This window comes from Ruditapes philippinarum, unplaced genomic scaffold, assembly GCF_026571515.1.
Source record: "Ruditapes philippinarum isolate M1 unplaced genomic scaffold, ASM2657151v2 ctg373_1_1_1_1, whole genome shotgun sequence".
NCBI lineage: Eukaryota > Metazoa > Mollusca > Bivalvia > Venerida > Veneridae > Ruditapes > Ruditapes philippinarum.
The window spans coordinates 211,604-230,294 of NW_026855566.1; the positions used below are offsets into that span (position 1 = coordinate 211,604).

The 18,691-nt window shown below is 32.4% G+C and overlaps 1 long non-coding RNA gene across 1 annotated transcript; it reads right to left on the reverse strand.

Annotated features, from left to right (window-relative positions):
* Nucleotides 1-10,827: 10,827 nt before the first annotated feature.
* LOC132743722 (uncharacterized) lies at nt 10,828-13,620 on the reverse strand. Its single transcript, XR_009627609.1, has 3 exons — nt 13,273-13,620; nt 12,094-12,212; nt 10,828-11,111 (listed from the first exon to the last, which is right to left on the reverse strand). It is a non-coding gene; the product is annotated as an uncharacterized LOC132743722 (long non-coding RNA).
* Nucleotides 13,621-18,691: the final 5,071 nt, after the last annotated feature.

Genomic DNA, 18,691 nt, shown 5'->3' on the forward strand with positions numbered 1-18,691 from the left:
CACATATTTTATCAATTGTGTTATTTTGAATTAACAAATGTTATATACATTTACTTTGTTTGTAGTGGCATTAAATCTAATCAGTTTTCAAACAGAACAATTTATTAGCACATACCTTCACCAAGGTTGACATGTTTAGATCTACCAGCATTTTAGATGAAACTGTTCAAACAATAACTTTTGTCATTTAATTTAGTCGTTAATCAAAATGAAATTATTCATTGTTTAATAAACAAGGTATGAAGAACGATGTTCATGCATTTAAATGTCATTTATTGTCTATAGATCTTGACAAGATGACACACACGGAATAAAATCATTTTTGAAATACTACACTTGACTCAACCGTATCTAGTCCTATACTGGTTTTCAATTTTGAAGAGTACCAGATGAAAGGGAGATAACGAATCGATAAGACGACGACGGAACGTCACTAGCTCATTAATCACTATCAATTTAACTTTAAGATGAATGTTAGAGTAATTACGCTTCAAAATGCTTTTAAGTTAGTGAAAAACCACTGTCTATGAATTGACAGAAGGGCAAAGAGTTTAGTCTATGTATAATATTATGTCTGAAAATGATTGATTTGAATTTTGATCTTGCAAATTCTCTTCATTATCTTCGAAATTGATTGCATAAACGGGCGAATTCTTATTGTGTCAGCGCCTTTGATTGATGACTTATTATGGCATATAAATGATAAACAAGTGATGATGTATCGCCTTTATCTCAGATCTGTCGTCTGCTTAAATGAGCTTTTTCTTCTCTGCGTCAATTCTTTCTTTCTTTTTATTTTGTTTACAAAATTCAACTCAGTTGTAAAGCCTACATCACGCATTGTTTTAATTATATATTCTTTTTCCTCTTCAATACTCCCGTCATCCCCACGTTTGTTTTCGTGTTCACGCTTAATTCATAAACCACGTGGAAAAGGAAAGACAACAATGCAATATTTAACTGTAGCACAGTCTATTCTTTATCTTAAGATAAGATGTTATCCGCTTAACATCAATTTAGATAAATAAAATACAACTATTTTGAAATTTTGTCACGACCAAATTTCTTAAATAGTTTCTCATCTGACGCCAGTATGGAATACTTGTATAAAAAAAAGTCGGCGATATTTTAGAGATTTTAAATGAAACTGATTTGTTTCATCATTTAATTGGAGAAATTAATGTGAACTAGACATAAACCGCCCTAAAAATGAAATAGAATTTCGTATGCAACCCATTATATGCAATTTATTCAGTAAATCATTTCCTTTTCATGAGTATTTAAGTATATTTTTACACTGTACGCAGATTTAATGCTTTATAAAGTTTTAATACGTCTGTCATTAAAAAAAACAACAACGTATTATTGCAATAAATTTAACCAAGACGGCTTCAAGTGTCCTGAAATTTATCCGGTGGAGGTATTGTTTTTTTATGCTCAAATATAAAAAACAATATGCTATAAATTTGAAGTATTCAATATTGAACGATTTGCGCGTACGTCAAAAATTTGACAGGCGCATTTGATGTATAACCAATTTGTGTACAATTTGTCTAGTTATTAAATTGAGAACCCATCAAAGCATCTGTATATGACCAATACAAAGTTTAATGTCATGAGACACTGCATGTTCAATCTGGCTCTTTTCTCCTTACATGCCAAAAAGAATGTCATACCGTCCAATTTGTTTCGAAATTTATTTCCAAGAAAATATCTCTAACTACACCATTTAAGTTGATTTATTTCCCCTGCCTTTTACAAACATGTAAATCGGCCCCAACGCTTTGCATGCTGGAAACAATAAACGTTCTATTTTCAAATTACGGTACATTAGATGTAGTGAACAAAATGCACGTTTTCAGACATAAGGTGAAAAACATTAGTAATCTGGAACCGAGAAGTCTAGGCAGTTTCTATTTTATAGCATATCGAATTCTTTTTCATCAAGTAATAATTTATATCTCTAAAGAAATTGATTGTTAAGCATTGGGTGTCTAGTTTCGTAAAACCATACAAGCTAATAGAAAAACTAATTTTCTGGTAATATATGGTGTATGATTGGTAAACGATAGGATAGGCTGTCATTTCCAAGAAATTTATTACATTTATATGTCATATAACAGTATTAATGCAGCTTCATATATAAATCAAACTGATAATTTCATATTGCGATCTCCGCGGCCGCTCTCCCACGGGGAATTGCCATAAATATGACTCGATAATAAGACTGGAAATGTTTTATGCGTTACATCTCTCTAAACAAACCCAATCGCAATAAAATACCGTCGTTTTTTTGTATATATAACAGGAATCTCTATAGTAATGGAAATTTGAAACACAGTCTCGATTTATAACTGACTGTTTCTTTTTCACCGATTTTCTTTAATGAAATGCCACTTATAGTTATATAGTATAGCATATATATTAATTTATGAAAAAGTCGTCTGCAATTTGTCACAATAATATGTCGACATTACAGAAAGAAATTAATTGATGATCTTTGTCAATTCATAGATATGTAAAAAAAGGTTGTGGTTTTTATTTGTTATTGTGTGTTTGTTGTTGCTGATTGTTGTATATTTGTTGCTGTTATTTCGTTTTTGTTTGCTTGTTGTAACTGTTTGTTTGATGTTGTTTATTTCATGTTGTGTGTTTGTTGCCACTATTTGTTTGATGTTGTTTGTTTGTTGTTATTATTGTTGTTGTTGTTTGTTAGTTGTTGTTTGTTGTTGTTGTTGTTGTTACTGCTGTTGTTTATTTGTTGCTGTTTGTTGTTGTTTATTTCATGTTGTTTGTTTGGTATTGTTGTTTGTTTGATGTTGTTTGTTTGATGTAGTTGTTTGTTTGATGTTGTTCGTTTGATTGATGTTGTTTGTTTGATGTAGGTTTTTGTTTGATGTTGTTTGTTTGATTTGTTTGTTTCTTGTAAGTAGTGAGATTGTGTATACTTCAAGTGTATCATCATTTTATACGTCACAGCGATCATGTATGTTTAACATATGTTTGATGGTGTGAATATTTGTCTGTCTGTCTGTCTGTGACTCTGTACGTGCGATTGTCTGTAACTTTTTGAATATTTGTGAGAAAAAGTGTATTTTTTGCTCTTACTTGTTTTATTTAAAGCTTTTGATTTATTTAATAATAGTCTTATTGTAGTTCGTTTCAGAGAAACATGCTATTTTTATTATAAATCAATAATTTAACCAGAAATCATATGAAGTATGGGTGTTATAAAACATGTGTTTATATATGTAAGGAAACTATCCCAGCATGCCACTGTACAATTTTGACATATAGTACTCATCATGTTCCCATTTATTTCTCACATTTTCCGCCATTCAGCTGTGGAACGCAATCATGACTTCCGGTATGTGACGTCATCGGTCGGAAATATCTATAATATTTTCAAAATTTCAAAGAATATTAAAATCATGATTGTTCTCTCTCATTTTAAACATAGACATCTTAGTTTAAACATCTGCTACACATGGAACACCGAAGAAAAAAACAACAACAACAAAAAGAAAAAAAAAGAAACGAAAAATAATAAAAAGAATAGAACTTCAACGGTAATCAAAGGTCTGACAGACAAAGACTTTTGTACAAACACTCTGGTCTTTATTGTGTTGCTTTAACGTTAATAAGGAAATAAAATATATATGAACGATTTGCGTAAACCGGCGCAATCATGGCCTGTGCGCACGAACTACGCCTTTTATCAAAATATAGTAAAAACGTGTTTCCAATTTTCCGTATGATAAAATGCCGACTTTTATGTCAATAATAGGCTTCCATTTAGATTCATTATTCCCAAACCGATCAAAGATAATGTAAAAATAGTATTTTCAATAAATCAAGCGAAAGAATATTAAATAAAATTTGTTTGTACAGTTTATGATATCTTTATTGGTGTACAGATTAAATCCGACGTATTCTGGAGCCATGTCTCTATGATAGCCATATTAAGCATGGCTTAAAAACATTTATTTATTACCCATTAAGAATTTTGGAAAGCCAGAAACGCGAAACTTATAAAGAAATTAAAATAAGTGTAAGTATTAATTGAGTCAGGCGAATCGCTTTGGTTATCAAAGAGATAAGAAGTGGATTGGTTAGCCACGAAAGTAAGAGGTGGATCGCTTGGTCATGGAAATAACAGGCGGTCGCTTGGTCATGGAAGTAAGGGATGGTCGCTCGGTTATGGACATTAGAGGTTGGTCGCTAGGTCATGGAAGTAAGGGGCGGATCGCTTGGTCTTAGAAGTAAGAGATGGGTCATTTGATCATGACAGTTAGAGGGATGTCGCTTGGTCATGGAAGTAAGAGGTGGGTCGCTTGGTCATGGAAGCAAGAGGTGGGTCTCTTGGTCATGAAAGTAAGGGATTGGTCAGTAAGTGGTGGCTCGCTTGGTCATGGAAGCAAGAGGTGGCTCGCTTGGTCATGGAAGTTAGAGGTGGTTTGCTTTCTTTTAGAACATTGCTCGCAGTTTTATGTTTAGCAATTACAACGAGGTAGCATAATTTGATATTTACGAGAGTTTAAAACAATTTTAGAACGGAGTGTAAGTCAGTGCATTTGCAGAACTATAATCCATCATTAATCATTATTATCAAAATGTCTTTATTCTAAATCTACCCAGTGTTTCAAGACATACTTTTCCAACTTTGACTTTTGGCAATTTTCTCTTAAAACCACATAAAATACTTAACATAAATAACAATTTACAAAACCCACGTAATTTAATTTAGAGATAGGCAATTATTTTCATAATAAATATTTACAATTGAAAAAGATCGCTTTCACATGGTCGCACTCATTCTTATTTGAGAAAACCCGATCGTTTTCAATAAATATTTCATGAGGTAAAATTGAAATTGTGTATTTTTCTCCATGACGTCGTCACTGAAATTCAATTCTTTGAAATTCACAAATTACCTCAGCGTTATAACAGAGATGGAAACTGAATAAAGACACACATAGGAAGCAAAAACAGTAAATTTGTCTGAACGAACACCTTATTTGTTTTGACAGCGAATTACATTTCCATTTTCTAAGTATTCTGCATGTCGTCCTAAATCAATTTATCCCAAATTTACCGCCATCTCGGATCTGCCTGTATAAGGAGTTTCTTGTAGAGACAAGGCAGAAGTGGCATTACGATTTTATTGAAGGGCGAACCAACCAATTAAGTTTTCACAACGTATTCATCATTGTGATAACGATTAATCATCGTTAGAAAGAGCTGTCGGGTATTGTTTCATCGTTATGTCAAACTGCGTCAAATTGATTGCAGCATTTCTACTAAATAATTCAGTCCTGCTATCTCCATATCTGGGAACGGAATTTGAATACAATAAAATGCCAACTATTCGGACGTAAATGATAAAAACTCAGGTGGTTTAACGAATTAGGTGGAAAAATTAGTGAGTTTCATTATCCCAGATGGCGCTTTAAATAGCTAAAGTTAAATAGTTAAAGCTTTAATACAACACAAGGGATGTTCATGCTTTAAAAAACCTCGCCAATTTGTTGTAAAAAAGATTCAGTGAACTTAAACACAACAGAACGGTATATCAACATGCATGCGGGTACAAGACATTTGCTAGTGAAATAAGAGAGATCAATAAGAAGTCAGGAAAGAAAATTACCAGCTTCGTTTCGTTTTTATAATAGTAAAAAAGAAGAGATACTCCTGTTGCTACAATTTGTACATCCCTTTGGAGGACAAATAGGAGATACCAGTGATCAAAGATAGCCCCCAATCTATCTGTGGAATAAGGGAAAAAATATATAAAGAATGTCAAGAAAGCAGATTACCAGCTCTTATTATTAAAGAAAATAGCATAAATCAAGATTACTCAAGTTCATATATATCCCCAAAAGGTGTTTTACAAAACAGATCAGATCCAAACACCACAAAACAAAGTGAAAACGATGTAAAGCAACGGAAAGGAAGAAAGCGAAGTAAAGCAACGAAAAGGAAGAAAGTATAATAAAGCAAAAAAAGAAAAGCAAAGCAGAATAAATTAAAGTAAAAACAACGCGAAGCACAGCGAAATGAAGCAAAGCACTGGTAAAAGACAACAAAGTAGCAAAACAATACAAAATAGCACAACAAAACTCTGCTATCCTATTTACAACAAAACGCATTAGACTTATGTCAAACTTAAGGATTTATCATGTTTACTATAAAATCTCGTTAGTTTTAGATGAATCTACTTCGTGATTTATATACGGGGAAAGCTGAATCATTTCCACAATAAATAGCTAATCAAATTTGTCACATAATGCTCCAGTTAACTATCGTTAAATCATTTATAAACGCTGATAAAAAATGGAAAATAAATAAATTCGAAACGACTGCTTAATGACATATTAATCAGAAACGCGTAAGCGCTTTGTACCATGATACAGTAGACGCTTTATGAGTTATCTGTCACCATTAACAATTGCAAACTAAATATGCTGACACCTGTCATACGATTTTAATGTTAAATCAATAATAATTTATTATTTATACAAACAAGAATAGAAATTTTACATCTATCAATTTGCTGTGAACGAACTGTTTGCAGAGATTGTAATATCTTTAGATTACACAGACGTTACAAATTACTGTAATTCTATATCTTTACACCAAAATCGATGAGTTTAACAAACTCTATACAATTTCAGACTTACTGGAAACGGTTCGTATTTTAAAGGGATCGGGACTAATCGGTAAATTGAAAAGCAATTAATGAGGAGAAGTTTAAAAGATATATATTACACATAAAAGTTATGATATTTATGATAAAAAAGGATCGGTGGTGGTTGTGACGATGGTTTTGATAATGATGGGGGTGATGATAACGATAATGATGATAATAAATGCGTTGTTTGTTTGTTGTTGTTTTTACTGTAATGTTTCTGATGAAGATAATGTTGAATGGTTTTGTCCAGATTGAAAGATGGACAAGTCTATTTAAGATATACATGTATGTTGTGGTGAGTGTTAGAGGTTAAAGATTTTTCTTTTAATTTATTGGCAATTAAAAAAACGGTTCAGTCGGACTCGAAACATGAAAACACGAAAATACCGTTCACAATGAATGGCCATGAAAAGTTTTGTGACATGTGTACTCAAATGATAATCGCTTATGTCGTCATTTACTATAGACAAAAAAAAACGTTGACATTATCAAATTTCAACAAAAAACATGATGTCTTTAAAATAAAGAAATGCTTATATTTTCATATAATGCTTTTCACTGATAATTATTACTAAAATTTAATAAAGAAGGGAAGGACAGACGAAGCTGCGTGCGTGTATGGATGGATGGATGAATGAATGAATGAATGAATGAATGAATGAATGAATGAATGAATGAATGAATGAATGAATGAATGAATAAATAAATAAATAAATAAATAAATAAATAAATAAATAAATAAATAAATAAATAAATAAATAAATAAATAATGTTCCCCTAAAGATATTGGTGTCTACGAACAGATTTGTTGGTGTATAGAAATGAGAATACCCGCATTGTCACAGAGATTGTTTCTTGTTTTAATCTGTTTTGATTAATGAGACAACAACCATCAAATATCTGCCCGCTATCATCAAATCAGAGTTGTTTAATTGTCTTTCACTTGAAGGGTGATCACTCAAAATAAATATGTGTTTTTTGCAGTAATACAATGATGACCGTCGAACGCCGAAAAATAAGGAGCATGTACAACATTTGTTGTATATTGTACATGGGAAAAACATAATATTCCTAGAGTGTACCGTAAAACCGTACATTGAGAATAAATGCTTGTTTAAAAAAGTGAAAGAGATTGATTCTAAAATTGAGAAAAATATATTCTTAGTTTTTTTACCGTATTAAATCTTTGTGCTTTTAATGCATCAAATGATGCGGCTTCCAGTATTATTCGATGTTTATACATGTAAATGAATGTTGTTTTATTATTACAATGTACGAATAAATATTTTTCACAGTTCATATAACACGAACAAGTACCTGTGAAACGTCCCGAACGAATTTATTACTGCCAGTCTTGACCCTGTAAAAGTGTGTTCTTTGATTGAAATAAAAGTTAATACATGTGTAATTACATTTGTAGCAGCCGTGGATATAGACAATATAAAGTCACGATAAGCTAATGAAAATCGACGCTACAAAATTAAGTGCATGACTAAGTTTCATAGAAAGTATTAGGTGTAGCCTACGTCCTTACGTCATTTCAATAAACATTTAATAATTGAGCCGAGTCATGACAAAACCAACATAATGGGTTTGCGACCAGCATGGATCCAGACTAGCCTGCGCATCCGCGCAGTCTGATCAGGATCCATGCTGTTCGCTTACAAACCCTATAACAAGTAGAGAAACTGATAGCGAACAGCATGGATCCTGATCAGACTGCGCGGATGCGCAGGCTGGTCTGGATCCATGCTGGTCGCAAACCTATTATGTTGGTTTTGTCGTGACACGGCACATATGAAGTCAAATACTTTAGTCTTTAATTTAATTAACCCTTCTGAGAAATGTGAAGAAATAATTTTGAGAAATGTGAAGGAATACAAGGACACACGCTTTAATCACATGACATAGGAGTCAGTAAGTTAGGACATTGTATTTGAAACGTTTTGGTCGCACTAAGGATTTTCTATAAAACACAGCCTTGTATTATAATTTCTCATTTATAGGCTGTTCATTTCGGTCTGTTTCCATTTCGATTTGGTAAGCTTTTTGCTTGTTGATAATTACAATTGAATATTCCATGTATAACTTTAACCATTATTAAGGTATATTAGGCCTATGTATTGGTACCTACTTACCTCACTTACCGTTTCATTTAATATATACACCACTTTGTAAATTGTAGAAGTTTGTTCATCAATTATAAATTGCATTAATCAAATACAGACGTATCATAACAGCTGCATGTTCATCCAACCTTTTGAAAAACAACACACCAGCAGTTTTGAAAGGTTCCGCAGACGATTTTGTCCTTCCGGAAAACAGTTTTCTTATCTTTGCTATAAAATTTCATGAAATTCTCGTGAGTTTACCAGCGTACAGGAAACTGTTTTAGTGGGGAGATAGATACGGGTTTAGATTTTTCAGCAAGATCTCATTATTTAGACATTGTTGACATTTATTGATTTGATGAAGGTCTGAAGCTGACAGCCATTGCATCTTACAGCCCATCGCTGATAATCTATACGGGCAACTTTGCACTGCTAGAGAAATGTGTGCAATGTGCTTGAGCTGATGTAAATCTTCTACGTTTTACAGCAAAAATAAACATAAAAAAACACATACAACCTCACCAACAATCCCTCTACAGTACACTGCTTCATTGTTTTTCAGAATTTTCCATCTTGCCTTGGGAATAAATAATGTTTTTGTTCTCTTCAATAAAAAGAATGTTTTAATAATTACTGCAAGACCTGTTTTGAATTTTAGTCGTAGCTTATAATGCTTGTTCTTATTCTACTGGGATTTCATTTCTGCACGTGTTTTACGTGAATCAAGACTTGTATAAAAACAATAGTTACATGGCGTATATAATTATACAGGTACTCAAAAGTAAAGCCGTGTGTCTTTTTTATCATAATAGTGAAAATAAGAATATATGGCATTTTAAACTATATATATAGTGAAAATAAGAATACATGTATATGGCATTTTAAACTATATATTCATTTGATATGATACATTCGATGAAAAGTACTTCTTGTATAGTTAATTTGAGTTAATTGTCTGCATTTACATTGATATTGTTTTATTGATGCACCAGTCAATTGCAATCCCAGTCCCCATCCCTGATTTTTGAATTACCAAATTTCCTTCGTTAACGAGTAAAGGGGCCACCCTACGGTAATATTGACACTCATACTCAAAATTCCCGCTAAATATCCCCGCAATGCAAATAATACATTTCCGCCGCTAATTTTTCGAAAGAACACATGCACCACTTTTCCCCGGCAGAGTGGGTATAAAGATCCGGCTTCCCCCGCTTTACCCTGCGACGGCAGAGGAAGAAAAATGCCGGAGTTTCAAATGATTGGCGCATAGGGATATTGTAGAGCTTCAAAAATTTTACGTGAATAAGTGCAAACCTTAGAAATATCTATTTTTAGGATAAAAAAAACTCTTCAAACCTGCTACACATTTAATTAAAGGTACATTGACCTTTTTTATTTTGCTATATCTGTACCTAACCCGCAGTTGTTTGTTTTTTTTCGGTAATTTATGCACAGAATTTGATTGGTTCGTAAGACGCCATCTCAAAATTGAAAATGTCGAGTTACAGTGGAGGGTCATATCTCCGACCTTTACCATATCAATTTGTCTGTGAAGAGGTTGTGGTACAAAGGGGTGTGATTGTACCCCTATCATTCGATAGCCATTGATCTCCACCCTTCACTCATTCTTCTTGTCATCCTCTATAATAAACACTCATCAATATGAATTGTTCTTTTCAGCGAAGTGCAAATGTTTTCATTAACACTCTCATTAATTTCAGTGAGAAACAGAGATAGTGTTTGAAAAATGAGTTTTTGTAACTCCATCCTCTATCTATTAGTATAATTGCTCTAACAGATGTGTTTTGTTGGGAATTCATGCTGTCTTTTGATTTTCTAAATGCATCTATTCAGGCAAATAGTTCATTATGGTATACCCATACAAAGTTTGTTCAGTAGGCGAAGGAAATCAATCATGGCGCGAAGTTTTCATTATCTCTGGCAGAACACATATAAAATCTCATACTTCAGACATACGGGTACAATATATACACTTACACACTAACGCTGATTGGTGTTCCCATTCTGGACTCGGCCCGGTGAATTTTCGTACTATTAGTTCTATAGTAAATCAGTCAAATTTGAGGTTTAATTCTGGATTCCAATGTTCTTGATGAATTATATACTGTCTTCAACTTTAAACATTAACACTATCTAAGTCAAATGATGCCCAAAATATAATAGGTTAGCCATCTACTTTTTTCAGAAATCTTCATTCTGTTGTAACACTGTTTAAATTCACCACTTTAAAAAACTCCTGACAGCTGGTGGGTAGTACATCTTTAATCCTTCCACCAACAAATGAGTTCCTGGAGAATACACAAAAAACAACTTTTAAAGTCATCATATAACACACAAAAACTACACACATGCAATAAATACACTTTAATTATGAACAATCTAACTAGAGATGACTTAAATTGGGCCATTTCATAATTTTAAAGAACTACTTTCTAGACTACAATGGGCTGGGTCTAATTCCGTACCGGGTTGAGACCTAAATGAATCTAAAATTTAAGTTAAGCCAAACTTTATACTCATTTCCTAGTAATTTAGTGTTATACAAATACAGTCATATAGGTTTGACATGTCTCTAACAAATTACATTAATGCGGTACAATTTCTTAAATATGAACCTTCATGCGAAAAGTCAGGCTCGGCCAATAGAATTTTACGCAAAAATTTATATTACAAATTCTGTCATATCTTTTGATTCTGTACATGGATTTTCTTTGAATAAAGTTTAGTGTTACCGGCTAATGTCATACAGTTACTTCTATGAAAGAATAAGACCTTATTGCTTAAAAATTGTAATAGAAACTCAATTTCTTTAAATGAGAGCATGAAATTTTGGGTTAAAATACAAGTAATCACAATTAAATGTGCTTTTTTCAATTTTTTTCCTTCAATATTGTAATAAAACTTACTGATTATGATTTTTACCTATATACCATGGTAAATAAAGTTAAGAACCAACATACACACCCTATATTGTTTGCTTAAGATATCAATAAAGACAAACAGAGGTAATCTTAAGGTTAGCAAAGAGGTTACCATATCACCATGGGCTATGTCTTCTGACAAAGTAAGATTAGCCAACTCTCACACAAATAAGGCTTTAAAAAGATGACACATACTGTCCCCCACTTTAAATCATTGAGAAGTCTTAATATAGTCAGAATTAGAGAAATTTTCTCCTGAAATACATCAAAATAACTACCAAATATTACCCGAGCATTGGGAGGCGCTACCGCCAATAGCTGAAGTTTCAAACTAGACATAAGTTATTACCTTCTCAATGTGTCCTGACAAAGCTGCTGCCAAACAGAGCTGAAGGAGTCCTTCTATAGATCTTTACCAGGATAAGGTAAGGTCATATACTCAAACCCAGGCTTTGGTAACTGCATGGTCTGAAAAAAATATGCAACACTAGTACATGCTTAAGAAAATTATAAGGGGCATTTATGCTGTAATTCTAATATCTGAAAAAGAAAGAAAATAATGTCTTAATTAATAAATGGCTAGATTTGTTAATTCACACAGGAGAGCTTATATAAATATTGTGTTCTGAAAAATGCATGCCTGCATGAAAATAGCAGTTAAGACATTATAAACCTAACCTAATTTAACTGCTGTAGCAGCTACAACAACAACAACAACAACAACAATTATATCAACTGTGTTATTCTAAATGAGTCAATTATCCATAAAATACACTGTTTAATGACTAGAAAATCTTTTATGTGTATATATTACTAGCAAATACATTCTGCAACACAGCAAAACATCAAGTTTCACTACACTGAAAATGCCTATATTTCCAAAATATAAATCACATTTGTCCTGTTCAATTGTTAGTTCTTCTTCATTTAAATACAGGACAATAGTGAATATTTACATACTGATTACTACAGCATCAATCCTTTGCTGAAACATCAAAACATATAATGTGTGGTCCATATGAGCAATAGGCTACTATGGTGCTTGTTCGAATCCCATGGCCGGTGAATCTTGGGCCCCTTAGAGAGCTCTGGAATGGGCTTGCCAATCACTTTTTTTACCAATGTAACCAATCTGAAACCACACACTCCCCAATTCCTTCAATGCATAATTTATCCATAATTTAAGATGCATTTCTCTAAAAATTATCATTTTCTATATAAATCTTATAAAAATAAGCTAGATTTATAGCATATTGCTTAACACAGGGTGCAAAAATAAAATTTATCAATTTATAAACTGCTTTTTACAAAATTTAAATTTCATTTTTTTAATTCTAAATTTTTTTTTTACAGTTTTAATTCAATAAAATGTGGTTAATCTTTCATGCAAAAAGCTCTGTACCTTTCTCCCTGCTTACTGACACAGTAGCAGACATCTACATTTGAAGGGGAGATAACAACAACAACATATGTCCCAATTTTAAATGTCAAATTTTAAAATTTGAAATAAAATTTAAAATTTTCAAACCTGTCAGTAATCCTTTATTTTCCTGACTTCTATTCATAAACACAACACTGATGCAAAGTTTCATCCATATCCATCAACCAGTTCCCATTTTTGACATTTCTTATCTTGGACTCGGCCCGGTGAATTTTCGTACTATTAGTTCTATAGTAAATCAGTCAAATTTGAGGTTTAATTCTGGATTCCAATGTTCTTGATGAATTATATATACTGTCTTCAACTTTAAACATTAACACTATCTAAGTCAAATGATGCCCAAAATATAATAGGTTAGCCATCTACTTTTTTCAGAAATCTTCATTCTGTTGTAACACTGTTTAAATTCACCACTTTAAAAACTCCTGACAGCTGGGGTAGTACATCTTTAATCCTTCCACCAACAAATGAGTTCCTGGAGAATACACAAAAAACAACTTTTAAAGTCATCATATAACACACAAAAACTACACACATGCAATAAATACACTTTAATTATGAACAATCTAACTAGAGATGACTTAAATTGGGCCATTTCATAATTTTAAAGAACTACTTTCTAGACTACAATGGGCTGGGTCTAATTCCGTACCGGGTTGAGACCTTCTACGAATGTTCTTTTGAATTAATAGCTCAAACGTCAAGCATTCTATGTTAATTATGAAGCAAATTTGCTAGGTTTAATCAACGTAATTGTTTTTATTTCATTTTACGAACAAAAACAGTCGAACTAATTCATCTGATACCAAAACATGTATAGCGTACCATCTTAACGGTTTTCAGTACTTTTTTGAACATGGCATCTCCAGATATTTTTTTTATTTCAAGTCAGCATGAAAAAAATGTTTTTGTTTCATTTTCATGATTATACGATTTATCAAAATTTAGAAATTCAATCAATTAATCTAAACTCGATAATTATTCAAAATATTGCCAGATCTATTTCTATATAAAGCATTCTATAAAATTAATGGTTAAATTTTTTTTTCTACAATTCAAAAGAGAATTAAAATGCTAACAGTGACCGTATCCACTATTATAGCCAATATAACAATGTTAAATACCAACGATAGTTGTATCTTTCGTTGTGATTGATAAAGAAATCCTTCTACAGTCATTCGCACTGTACCTCTTGCGAAACTGAAGGTAACTAGTACTGGTAAAACTGCGTGACAGCCTGCTGCCCAGGAAAGATGTGGTGTCTGAACTGTGCTCTGGTAATGTGGCTTACTATCGTGATCCGGATTGTAAATTATCAACAACTCCACCTTATTCCCAATAAATATATTATCACAATGCTAATATCCATGAAAGTATCAGAGAAATAGACATCTCTCATAGAATGGAGTATATAACTACATATAAAATCGAGAAACAGTCACAGTATAAAGTTCGTAATAATAAGAATTGCAGCCTCAATAGCTATTAAAACTTGTAGACAAATGTACAGTGTGATTATGTGAGATATATTATCATCGAATGGGAATGGAGACCCTTTTTTTAAGTGGCATGCCACCTAGATGTGTAATTTCCAAAAATATCAAAATGAAGAAAAATTTATTAATATATAAAGTATAGTGTCATTTTTTACATAAATCATTCAAAGTTTTAATGAAATTTGAATGGTTTATGTAAAATATGACAAACTTTACCACGGGCAGTCGGTGCGTGGCTTGGATACTATACATGTACATAACCACTCCCATTCTTGTTTTTGATGAATTAAATATTTATTTATTCAAAATGTTTTTAAAACGTAAAACAACCAAAAAGTTGTTCTTTTAATTTCATCAATATAATGTTATATAAAATAAAGTCATTTTTATAGTATTGTATAGAACAACTTCTTGTTGTTGTTTTACTAAAATTTGATGTTTTAAAACATTTTGAATAAATAAATATTTAATTTATCACAAAAATAGATGGGAGTGGTCATACATGTACATGTATAGTATCCAAGCCAGGCACCGACTGCCTGTGAACTTTACTATTGTTATAGCCATATTGCTTTACCCCATGTTTATCAGAGTGAAGATGTAAATTTACATGTTTTTACATATTATAAGTATTTCTAGTCTATATATTACTTACATTAACCTTAAAGTTAAATAAAATCACTGTATGCATTTTAAATGTCACAACAATTTAATTATAAGAACTATTTTCAAATTTCCATACAAAAGCAAGAATCTGGAGGTGTAATCTAATGCATTATATACTCATTTTCAAAAATGATAAACACCTGTGAACAAACCACTTTAACAATATCTCATTTTATTATTTATAGCCGCATACAGCATCTAAAATAATATACCCTTTTATATAATTGTTGTACACATTTTCTCAGCCTCTTTGTTAGGGCGAACATTTCTACACAAACGCTTCTCATTTTCGTAACAGACATAATTAAAATCAATCAAATGAAGAGTCTTTTTTTCTAAAACAAAGCACTGGACGGTGCCAAGGAGACACGGAAATTTTACAGCGATGTATTCTCACGATCTGTTGATGACATTGTATCACCCTTCAACCAATGCCAAGCTGTAACGTTTCTAGACACAGGGCTGACAAAATACTCAAATACAATCTAGCGAATAAACACTAAGTGAAAACGATAGTTTGAAAGCAAGTTAGGAACATCCTTTTGTTCCCCGTGTCATTGATAAATCGGCTTAAATCAGAAACTGATGTTGATTAATGGAAGGGCAGTGGCACCAAGAGTTTCCGCTGTCATATATTAAAGAAGGAGAAAAGAAATTCAATTAAGGCAATGTTTTAATGACGTCCTCGCGAGGCGATGGTGCCAATTAAAATGTTTGAATTTGTAAATGTTATGACAGTGCATAGAGCCCCGATGCTGGAATGATTAATGAAGTATTTATCACTCCAACTGTTCAAAGAAAATTCATTTACACATTCCATTTTTCATTTTCGGCCGTTCCAAGTTAGGATATACTGAAAGCGAAACTTTTGTACTTTGTGTTTCTGCTTAATTAAGCTGTGCGTAATGGTAAAATATCAAAAGAAGTTTGTATATTTAGTATATGTATTCTGTAAAAAAATCATAAATATATGATGTTATATTTTATTTTTAAATGACTTTTTAACTCAATTATGTTACACTTTTATATTCTTCATACTTGAGACCAAATATCAGAGTTGACTGCAAAACTGTAGAAACTTACATGAAAAAAGGAGGACTTGCCAACCCTCGAGATAATTGTTTAGCTAGAACATAAAAGATTGATTTATATTTTTTACACCGTACCTATGCAAATGTCAAAAGCATATAGACATAGTTTAAATTATATTGGACTTGTCTGAGAAAAGAAATCTGATTAAATGTTTTGTCTTGCACCTGGTTTAAAGTCACAAAAACACCGTAGAGGTCAAACACGACTCTTTCAGAGACCTCAGATGCCCCCAATTGTCCGATGACCTCTACAGGCACTGTAAATCAGGGGTTCGAAATCCGGACGGTGCGGGTCACTTTCGTTGTCATTGATCATGAAAAGTGAGACTCTTCTTTGATAAACTGCTTGTTAGCCTGACCGCACGATGCATTGGCTAAAATGTGCTCTGGTGAATTCATAGAAACTCACTGCCGTGATCCTGAGTGAAAACTACCGACACCACGAACATCACAGACCTCAGGTACCAATTCTGACAATATTCAGGTACAATATCCAACCACTGACCTTCCACAATCCTGATGAATAGCGGAAACCAGAGATCATCGTACATACACGTGTAACTACATTTGTTAACATTTAAAGAATTTTAAATATGTATCTTGTTCCAGTACAATATTTAATAAGATGATGGACAATGACTATCATTCGAAAATGATGTTAACAACAATAAACTACAAGGGTTGACAACAATAAACTACAAGGGTTGACAACAATAAACTACAAGGGTTGACAACAATAAACTACAAGGGTTGACAACAATAAACTACAAGGGTTGACAACAATAAACTACAAGGGTTGACAACAATAAACTACAAGGGTTGACAACAATAAACTACAAGGGTTGACAACAATAAACTACAAGGGTTGACAACAATAAACTACAAGGGTTGACAACAATAAACTACAAGGGTTGACAACAATAAACTACAAGGTTGACAACAATAAACTACAAGGGTTGACAACAATAAACTACAAGGATTGGACAACAATAAACTACAAGGGTTGACAACAATAAACTACAAGGGTTGACAACAATAAACTACAAGGGTTGACAACAATAAACTACAAGGGTTGACAACAATAAAACTACAAGGGTTGACAACAATAAACTACAAGGGTTGACAACAATAAACTACAAGGGTTGACAACAATAAACTACAAGGGTTGACAACAATAACTACAAGGGTTGACAACAATAAACTACAAGGGTTGACAACAATAAACTACAAGGGATTGATAAACAATAAACTACAAGGGGTTGACAACAATAAACTACAAGGGTTGACAACAATAAACTACAAGGGTTGACAACAATTAAAACTACAAGGGTTGACAACAATAAACTACAAGGGTTGACAAACAATAAAACTACAAGGGTTGACAACAATAAACTACAAGGGTTGACAACAATAAAACTACAAGGGTTGACAACCAATAAAACTACTAAGGGTTGACAACAATAAAAACTACAAGGGTTTGACAACAATAAACTACAAGGGTTGACAACAATAAACTACAAGGGATTGACAACAATAAACTACAAGGGTTGACAACAATAAACTACAAGGGATTGACAACAATAAACTACAAGGGTTGACAACAATAAACTACAAGGGATTGAGTTGTGCTCAGTTCTGCGACTCACTAAAGAATGTACTATCCTTAATTTACTATGGCGTTGGAGTTGACATTTTAAGAAACAACGCCGTCTCCTTTGATCTTAACTAGTTGTTCCGATGTGGACAAAACGTTAATTCAAAATCTTTCGTTTTTGAGATGCGGCCAGTCCTTTTTTTCCCAAAGGGGAAACGGAAAAATTTTTTCTTTTTTGGGTAAATTTAAAACTTTTTAACCCCAGTTTTTTTTTAAAAAATTGTTTTTGGGCCTTTTCCCCGGGAGGTTTTTAGGAATTTTTAAACTTTGCCAAAAAAAGGGGGCAAAAATTAAAACGGAGTTTTAAATTTTTTTCCTTCAAAAAAGGTTAACCCAATTATTAATTTTATTAACGGGTATTTTTTACTACTAATTTTAGTTTTTCCAGCGAAAAGGGTTTTCAAAAAGCGGGACAATTTTAAAATTTTATTGCTGAGAAAATTTTTTCTTTTGGAAAGATAGGGGGTTTTAAGATACGAAAAATTTTCTTTTTTAAAATGAAAAAAAAACCCCATATTTTTAGCAGTTTACGAAATGAATGTAAAAACCCAATAGTAGCATTTCTAAGCTATTAAAACGGTAGAACCAAAGATTCATCA